The following is an 8866-nucleotide window of genomic DNA, read 5'->3' on the forward strand; positions in this document are numbered from 1 at the left end:
TCATCATTCGTTCACTGCCGGCGATATTTTAGAGAAACTGTAAAAACTTAGGTCGAACTTCAATGTGAGATGCTTTTCATAGCTTCTACAAATGAAACTTCTGTTTCAGCATCATTGTGCTATAGATATGGTAATATTCCAGATGACAGAGCCGCTAAAGCGAAATTACTAAACACTGTTTTCCGAAATTCCTCCGCCAAAGAAGATGCAGTAAATATTCCAGAATTAAAATCAAGGACAGCTACATCAGTGACTTGTAGACACACTCGGTGTAGTGAAGCAAAAGTCACTTAAAGGCAAGTCTTCTAGTCCAGCATGCATATCAATTAGGTTCCTTTTGGAAGTATGCTGATGTAAGAGCTTCATCTTTAGCAATTACACACAACCGCTCATCGACGAATGATCCATATACAAGGACTGGAAACTTGCACAAGTCACATCAATACACAAGAAAGGAAATAGAAATGATACGCTGAATTATACACTTCTATCACTGACAACAGTTGGCAACAGGATTTTGGAACACATACTATGTTTCGTTACGAAATACTTCGTGGAACACAACTGGCCCCTTGTTCGCATGATGTAACAGTACTATTGAATAGAGATCTCAAATGGCTTATGACACAGTTCCTCACTACCAGCTTCTTAATCAATTTACATGCCTGTGGAGTATCGCCTCAGTTAAGCGACTTTATTTGTGGTTTCCTGGAAGAAAGGACACATTTCGAAGTAATTGACGGGAAGTTAGAGATGAAACACAAGTTACTGTATATCTGGCGTTCCAAAGGAAGTGTTATAGATACTCTGCTGTTTCCAGTCTATACATTTATCCCAGTGTGAGACAAGACGGTCAATGAAAAAAATGTTTGCGGTTGTCTACGGAGCCATGATTGCGCCCAGGCGGGCATCTCTTCCTCGAAAGCAAATCGACGGACACGAATGTCTTCTTCGGGCTTCCAAAGATATGGAAATCGCATCAGGAGAGATCGGGCCTGTATGGAGTATGTGTAAGGGTTTCACAGCAGAGTAGAACAATAGGCACGTCATCTTCACGAAAGTCATAATGATCTTTTCCTTTCACTGCATGGCTCTGGCTCTGAGCACTATGGGACTCAACATCTGAGGTCATCAGTCCCCTAGAACTTAGAACTACTTTAACCTAACTAACCTAAGGACATAACACACATCCATGCCCGAGGCAGGATTCGAACCTGCGACTGTAGTGGTTGCACGGTTTCACACTGAAGCGCCTAGAACCGCTCGGCCACACTGGCCGGCTCACTGAATGGGCCCGCTGCTCATTGACTTTCTGGAACACGGAGCCATAACTAACTCACAGCGGTATGTGGATACTTTGCAAAAACTCAAGTGCGCCGTCAAGTCCAAACGCCCAGCAATGTTGACTCTGTTGTAGGATAATGACTGCCCAAATATTGCGAGCTTAGTTGAGAGACACTAATATGTTATCCCATGGTACTTTTGTTCGGGCCAGAGTTCATCAGTCATAGTGTGGATGACAAGTGGTGGCAACTATGTTCAGACGTTTTCAGTGGGTGAGGTATCTGGAGAACATGATGGTTAGGGCAACAGTCGAATACCCTCTGCATATAGAAGTATCAGGAACACAAGGGCAATGTGTGATCTTGCGTTATCCTATTGATAATCCAGTTATGTGGACCAAAGGCGATCCTGATGTGTACCCTATGATACACCAAGCTGTCACGCCATGTGCTGGTCCCATAGCTCGATGACAATGACAACAATCACCTTTTGGATGTTGTAGCAAGTTGACAACGTTCGTTCTCTATAGAGCCTCCACGTATGTATAATTCCATTGTCAACTTGTTTGCACAACTCGTATTCAACTAAAAACAGCGTCCATTGTTGTTAATGGGCATACCATGTCGGCATGCCACAGTCTGCTGCTGCATCAAGGCAAGCTGCAACGGTGGTTGTCTTGCTGATCGTCTGTGGTCCTCCGGACACTGTTGCACTGCCTGTGTGGATACTCCCCTAGCTGCAAAGAACCCCATGTCCATGACGGTGCTGAACGATCCCATATGGCTTGGAGTACAATATGTCAGTCCTTTCGGGCGCTAGTTACGTGGTGCCGCTGATGTACACGATAGCATTGATTTTGGCACCTGAAATCAATCGATTCCATGTTCACGTGACAATCGTGGGAACCCTACCAATGGAATCAGATATATCGTGAACAATATATTAAGTATTCAGAGACCTCAAAAATGCTACCATTGTTGGATTCCGAAAGTTTCTACTTCTTACTTAATGCGTAATACGACTTTCTCAAGGCAAATGCTATTTCTGAATAAGAATACAGCCTCGAAATCATCCTTCACATATAGATTGTATGTTTGCACTGAAATGTTAATCACTTGCGAATCCATGCGTGTAGCATGCTTCGTACTACTTTGACGCGCATTGTATGCAGCCTTTTGGAGATGCTGTTTGTATGGCCTGCAGTTTATTTGCACATCAGTGAAATCAGAAACTGCTGCGGGGTACGACTCAGTAGCATATTGCTCCACCCACTGCATTGAAACATCCGTAGATACCGCTCAGCATAACATTTCCAGTGTGGTTGAAACGTTACTGCTCAAGCCTGTTCCCCATCCCATCCTGGAGGCCTACTGAGGTAGGCTCCCGCGAGGACGCAAAGCAAATTTCAACTGCTGCGAAGCACGCTCAGCAGGTTTTACATGAGCAGACACCGCAGGCTATTTCCTTTGCTTTATTCCTGACTCCTAGAGGAAGGTATTCACAGGGTGGGCACAGAGTGCTCGTGCATTGCCATCATGAATCTTGAAAGACAACAGGAGGCCCCTGTGCGGGTACTGTACAGCCCTCAAGTATCCTCGACAGCGACGAGAAGTGCACGACTTCGGTCCATCATATCATCCCAAAATATGCCTGACCCACTTCCCCACTAAACCCGTGGTACCTGGCCACGTAAACTCTCTCCGCCGATGATTATCTGGCGTCATAAAAGTTCTACATATGTCAGTGAAAACAACTCGACTCATGTTCCACTCCAGGCGCCCCCCCCCCCTGCCCACATTCTTCGCACACCACGGCGCTGAGCAGACGGATGCATACTATCTGGGTCGGCAAAGCCTTCACAGCTGCCTCCAAATGGCACTGCACAGTTCTGTTGCATTCTACACCAGATATCTAAGAGGCATAAATTTTAGGTAGCAGTCATCAGCTGGTGACCACCACGACGCAAAACCTCACGCTTTGTTTCAGCGATAGCCGTTCGAATGTCGTCTCAGTGCTGTACAGCAATTTAGAGGGCAACTTCCGATGCTATAAACCCTCCTTGCCACAATGTGTCCATCCGCGCGTGATGTAGGCTTGAGGATGTCGACAAACTTAACAGTGTGCACAAGTCGCGTTGTCCCATTCATGGTTGGTGTTACATCATGCTCTGCTAAACTGCCGTCAGACGACAAGAAATGGACTTCCTGCAATATTCTGTGTCATTAGTCGGAGACTAAAAGCAGCCGGACCAGGGAATTGCTGTCCCATGCGCAGGCTGCCATTAACACAGCAACAGAAACGGCTGCTCCTGGATGATGCTTTAGTCTGTAAGCGCGAACTGCTGGTAAATAATGTTGCAATGTGTACAGCGATGAATAGCGCTTTTGCACTACCCCAGATGACCATCGTCAGGAAGTGTGGGAGGGGTCCCTTTCTTACAGGTTTTAGGTGAGGTGGGGTGGTGTTACATACCGCGTCGTTGTGGGACGACCATCAGGTATGACTTCGGGTCATGACTGGTAGTGTTTACGGTAACTCTGATGGCACAACATACATCACGGACACCCTGCGTTCTCATGTTGTTACCTCTCATACGACAGCACTGTGGCGCCATTTTTCAACAGGACAATGCTTGTACACACATGGCGCCGTCTCTATGAACTATTTGTGTGATGCTGAGGAAACTCTGTGGTCAGCAAGAATACGCGTAGGACCAGCTGGGACTTCTTCGTAGGATCTGCTTTAATGTTATCAGGTTATAAATATGAGCATAAAAAACCTCACCCCGAACAGGACATGTAGGCCCCCAACGGTACCAACCGGCCGCCGTGTCATCCTCAGCCCGCAGGCGTCACTGGATGCGAATTTGGAGCGGCATGTGGTCAGCACACCGCTCTCCCAGCCGCATGTCAGTTTACGAGACGGGAGCCGCTACTTCTCAATAAAGTAGCTCCTTAGTTTGCCTCACAAGAGGTGAGTGCACCCCATTTTCCACAGCACTCGGCCTTCCGGTTGGTCACCCATTCAAGTACTAGCCCAGCCCGACAGCGCTTAACTTCGGTTATCTGACGGGAACCGGTGTTACCACTGCGGATAGGCCGTTGGCAATAAACATGAACATTAGAGTAATTTCTTCAGTACAGTAAAATGCCTAGTATATGGGAATGCAAAAGTAAGACAATTTGTTAAAGAAGTAGTTGTTTCAATGTCTTAACGTACTCTTCCGTCCTACTTGATGGGAAAATTTCATATTTATCAATGAAAAATACGAACTGTAGATACTCTGTAGTCTACAGTTCGTCGTTTTTACTGATAAATAGTTTTATTGATAAATGGTACGTCTCATAACTGAAATGTTTTGGATTAGATATACACTCCTGGAAATTGAAATAAGAACACCGTGAATTCATTGTCCCAGGAAGGGGAAACTTTATTGACACATTCCTGGGGTCAGATACATCACATGATCACACTGACAGAACCACAGGCACATAGACACAGGCAACAGAGCATGCACAATGTCGGCACTAGTACAGTGTATATCCACCTTTCGCAGCAATGCAGGCTGCTATTCTCCCATGGAGACGATCGTAGAGATGCTGGATGTAGTCCTGTGGAACGGCTTGCCATGCCATTTCCACCTGGCGCCTCAGTTGGACCAGCGTTCGTGCTGGACGTGCAGACCGCGTGAGACGACGCTTCATCCAGTCCCAAACATGCTCAATGGGGGGCAGATCCGGAGATCTTGCTGGCCAGGGTAGTTGGCTTACACCTTCTAGAGCACGTTGGGTGGCACGGGATACATGCGGACGTGCATTGTCCTGTTGGAACAGCAAGTTCCCTTGCCGGTCTAGGAATGGTATAACGATGGGTTCGATGACGGTTTGGATGTACCGTGCACTATTCAGTGTCCCCTCGACGATCACCAGTGGTGTACGGCCAGTGTAGGAGATCGCTCCCCACACCATGATGCCGGGTGTTGGCCCTGTGTGCCTCGGTCGTATGCAGTCCTGATTGTGGCGCTCACCTGCACGGCGCCAAACACGCATACGACCATCATTGGCACCAAGGCAGAAGCGACTCTCATCGCTGAAGACGACACGTCTCCATTCGTCCCTCCATTCACGCCTGTCGCGACACCACTGGAGGCGGGCTGCACGATGTTGGGGCGTGAGCGGAAGACGGCCTAACGGTGTGCGAGACCGTAGCCCAGCTTCATGGAGACGGTTGCGAATGGTCCTCGCCGATACCCCAGGAGCAACAGTGTCCCTAATTTGCTGAGAAGTGGCGGTGCGGTCCCCTACGGCACTGCGTAGGATCCTACGGTCTTGGCGTGCATCCGTGCGTCGCTGCGGTCCGGTCCCAGGTCGACGGGCACGTGCACCTTCCGCCGACCACTGGCGACAACATCGATGTACTGTGGAGACCTCACGCCCCACGTGTTGAGCAATTCGGCGGTACGTCCACCCGGCCTCCCGCACGCCCACTATACGCCCTCGCTCAAAGTCCGTCAACTGCACATACGGTTCACGCCCACGCTGTCGCGGCATGCTACCAGTGTTAAAGACTGCGATGGAGCTCCGTATGCCACGGCAAACTGGCTGACACTGACGGCGGCGGTGCACAAATGCTGCGCAGCTAGCGCCATTCGACGGCCAACACCGCGGTTCCTGGTGTGTCCGCTGTGCCGTGCGTGTGATCATTGCTTGTACAGCCCTCTCGCAGTGTCCGGAGCAAGTATGGTGGGTCTGACACACCGGTGTCGATGTGTTCTTTTTTCCATTTCCAGGAGTGTATAATAACTAGTGCTGCAAATTTATGGTACTCTGCTGATGCAAAGTCAAAGTATATGGTGTACTTTGTTGTTTTCGAAACATAGCTGACCTTGATACTACAAGGACAATACAGATTAACAAGAATTTTTATTGAGTGTCAGTGGAGTCAGGTATCCGTTTCAAGGTAGAAGATTCTATTCACCCTTTACGTAACAAATACGAGAGCTAAGGTGACCTTAGTAGATATGCAAGCGAGTTATTAATAGAGCTGGTAGGGATTATAGCAAGTTACAAGAAAATGAAATAAAGACGAAAGCTCAATGAGCATTCTACAGATGCAAAACAGAGGGATATGGAGCAATAGTTCATGCACTCGACTCGCATTCGTGAGGTCTGGAGCTCCGTCCCACACCGGCCTCTTGCATTTAGATTTCCCGTTATTTACCTAAGTCGCTTAAGGCGTAAGCCAGATGAGTCCTTTTAAACATCACGGCCGATTTTCTTTCGGCAGCCTTGTTCTGCTCTGTCTTGTGCTCCGTCTTTAACGATGTCGTCGACGCGGTGCTCAATTCACTTGGATTACCAGGTATGAAGGCAATGACATTGCTATGATGATTGCGAAAGACTGAAAGAGAAAGTAATCAGTTGCGTTACAGCGTTGGGAAGTTACGACGGCATATAGCATCAAGTCAACTGCGAAGTTTAATCAGGATCTCTGAAAGGATGAATGTTATGATCAGGATGAAAATGAATTGGCCGATGTGAATCATCGAACACTGGTGCGCAGAAAATATAAGAAGCACAAGCAATACTGCTTAGGGTTTTTTCTTGTCTACAAGTGTTACCTCCTTGATCTAAGATTTCAACATAAATAAGAACAATTTGATAGCGGAGTACTTAAAGTGGGACATATGAGAAAATACAGGGTAAGTAATTTTTACTGTTTCTGAGATAACTCAACCAAATTTGACACATGTTGTCTTTATGTTATTGGCTACAATCTGGGATTTTTTCAATCTTTTGTCAAATTATTTGATGAGGACGTTGCCGAATAGTTTCCGAAAACATACTGTCATATGAGGAACATCTGATCAAAAGTTGTTGTACGTATCACTTATAATACGTGGTAGGGTATTAATAGTAATTAAATAAATAAATGTGAGTACCTGTTTTATTATATCAGAACTCTCGCCACAAGTTTTTAAGTTTATGTTTATACATAGACATTTTTTCACGTAACTATAAATAAATTTGACAGTAACGCGCTTTGAAAAATTTTGTACCGCATGAAGTTGCGTTATAACATGTACAAAGTCAGTAGCAAATTTCACATTTGTATATGCAATGGTTCAGAAGAAAATGTTCCCCACTCACTGAAAATAGTAGTTTCGGAAAAATACAGATAGTAGATGTTCTTCAGCATTTATGCCAGAAACAAGTACCTTAATACTGGGGAAAGCCATACATTCGGTCTTTTTTGGTCTTCATATAGCTCATTTCTTCTAGTCTGGTCCTTCTAGCGTGCCCTTCCGGGAGCAGAATGACACAAGCACATCGTCACTACTTTTCAGTAGAGTCCCAGGGAACCAACTTGCATCATATCCTAGTCTCATAAGCGTCCTGATTCTTCCAGTATTACCATCACTGAACACCAGACAAGCACCGTACGAGAAAATTTTAACCGTAGTAGATGAGCAAAATGGTATCTTTGGGCGACACTTCTTAATGAGGTTGTTGAAGCTTTCGCTTGAGTTTTGTGTTCCACAATGGGTGCATTTTTTAATAAATCTTAATCAGTTGCATCACCTTCTATACACCACAGGACATTCCTCTGATGGCAGGAAATAATACAATATCGCAAACAAGGACAGAATGGTGCGAAAAAAGAGGTGTGGTACTGCGCATTGATTGAGACGAGATGGCTTCTGTAGCGTTTCTAGAACGAATTTAACTCTGAAAATTTGAGACAATTGTTCTAAAAGAAAAAATGGTTCAGATGGCTCTGCGCACTATGGGACTTAACATCTGAGGTGATCAGTCTCCTAGAACATAGAACTACTTAGACCTAACAAAGCTAAGGACATCACACACATCCATGCCTGAGGCAGGATTTGAACCTGCGACCGTAGCGGTCGCGCGGTTCCAGACTGAAGCGCCTAGAACCGCTCGGCTACAACGGCCGGCACAATATTTCTTACAGGCTACACAACTACATGGTGGCAAAAAAAAAAATCAACATTTTTGACCAATTTTACGAACATCCACTCTTAAAAGAAGCTGCGGGACAAACCGCTGGAAACATCAATAAGAGGATAAGGGGCGAAGAATGTCATATGGACATATGACACTTGAATGGGATGTCTACCTGCAGGATATTGATCAGTTCATCATGCCTGTACAGTACAGTGCAGCGCACGACATACTGCGTTGAGACCCACCGATAGAGGTGTTAGAAGTGGCCCCTAGGAGCCTCTAAGCATGCGCTAACACGACACAGCAGAGACTGACGCACACGCTCAAAGCGCCTTCCTGAAACCGAATGGCGTCATAGGCAGCATGAATGTGTTGTTCCACTGACTGCACTTCCCTCGGGCTCCGCATACATGACTTCTTTCATGCGGTCCCCCGCCGGGAGGGCAATACGACTAGACCACCTCATCCCGTGTCCGAACATTTGCGAACACGGACACTTGCGATCCCGGAAATTCGCGGTTTTATTTGCTATAGAGGATTGGATATCTTTGACTCCTCCTCTTCTCTCACCGTTCGGCCCCGGAAATTCCCTGGACGGTGTCCAGACACTTGCG

At 46.5% G+C, this 8866-nt stretch overlaps 1 pseudogene; it reads right to left on the reverse strand.

Moving 5' to 3' along the window:
- Positions 1-4272: 4272 nt before the first annotated feature.
- Positions 4273-4390, reverse strand: LOC124790707 (annotated as a pseudogene).
- Between the last annotated feature and the right edge of the window lie 4476 nt (positions 4391-8866).

Source organism: Schistocerca piceifrons, chromosome 3 (assembly GCF_021461385.2).
Source record: "Schistocerca piceifrons isolate TAMUIC-IGC-003096 chromosome 3, iqSchPice1.1, whole genome shotgun sequence".
NCBI lineage: Eukaryota > Metazoa > Arthropoda > Insecta > Orthoptera > Acrididae > Schistocerca > Schistocerca piceifrons.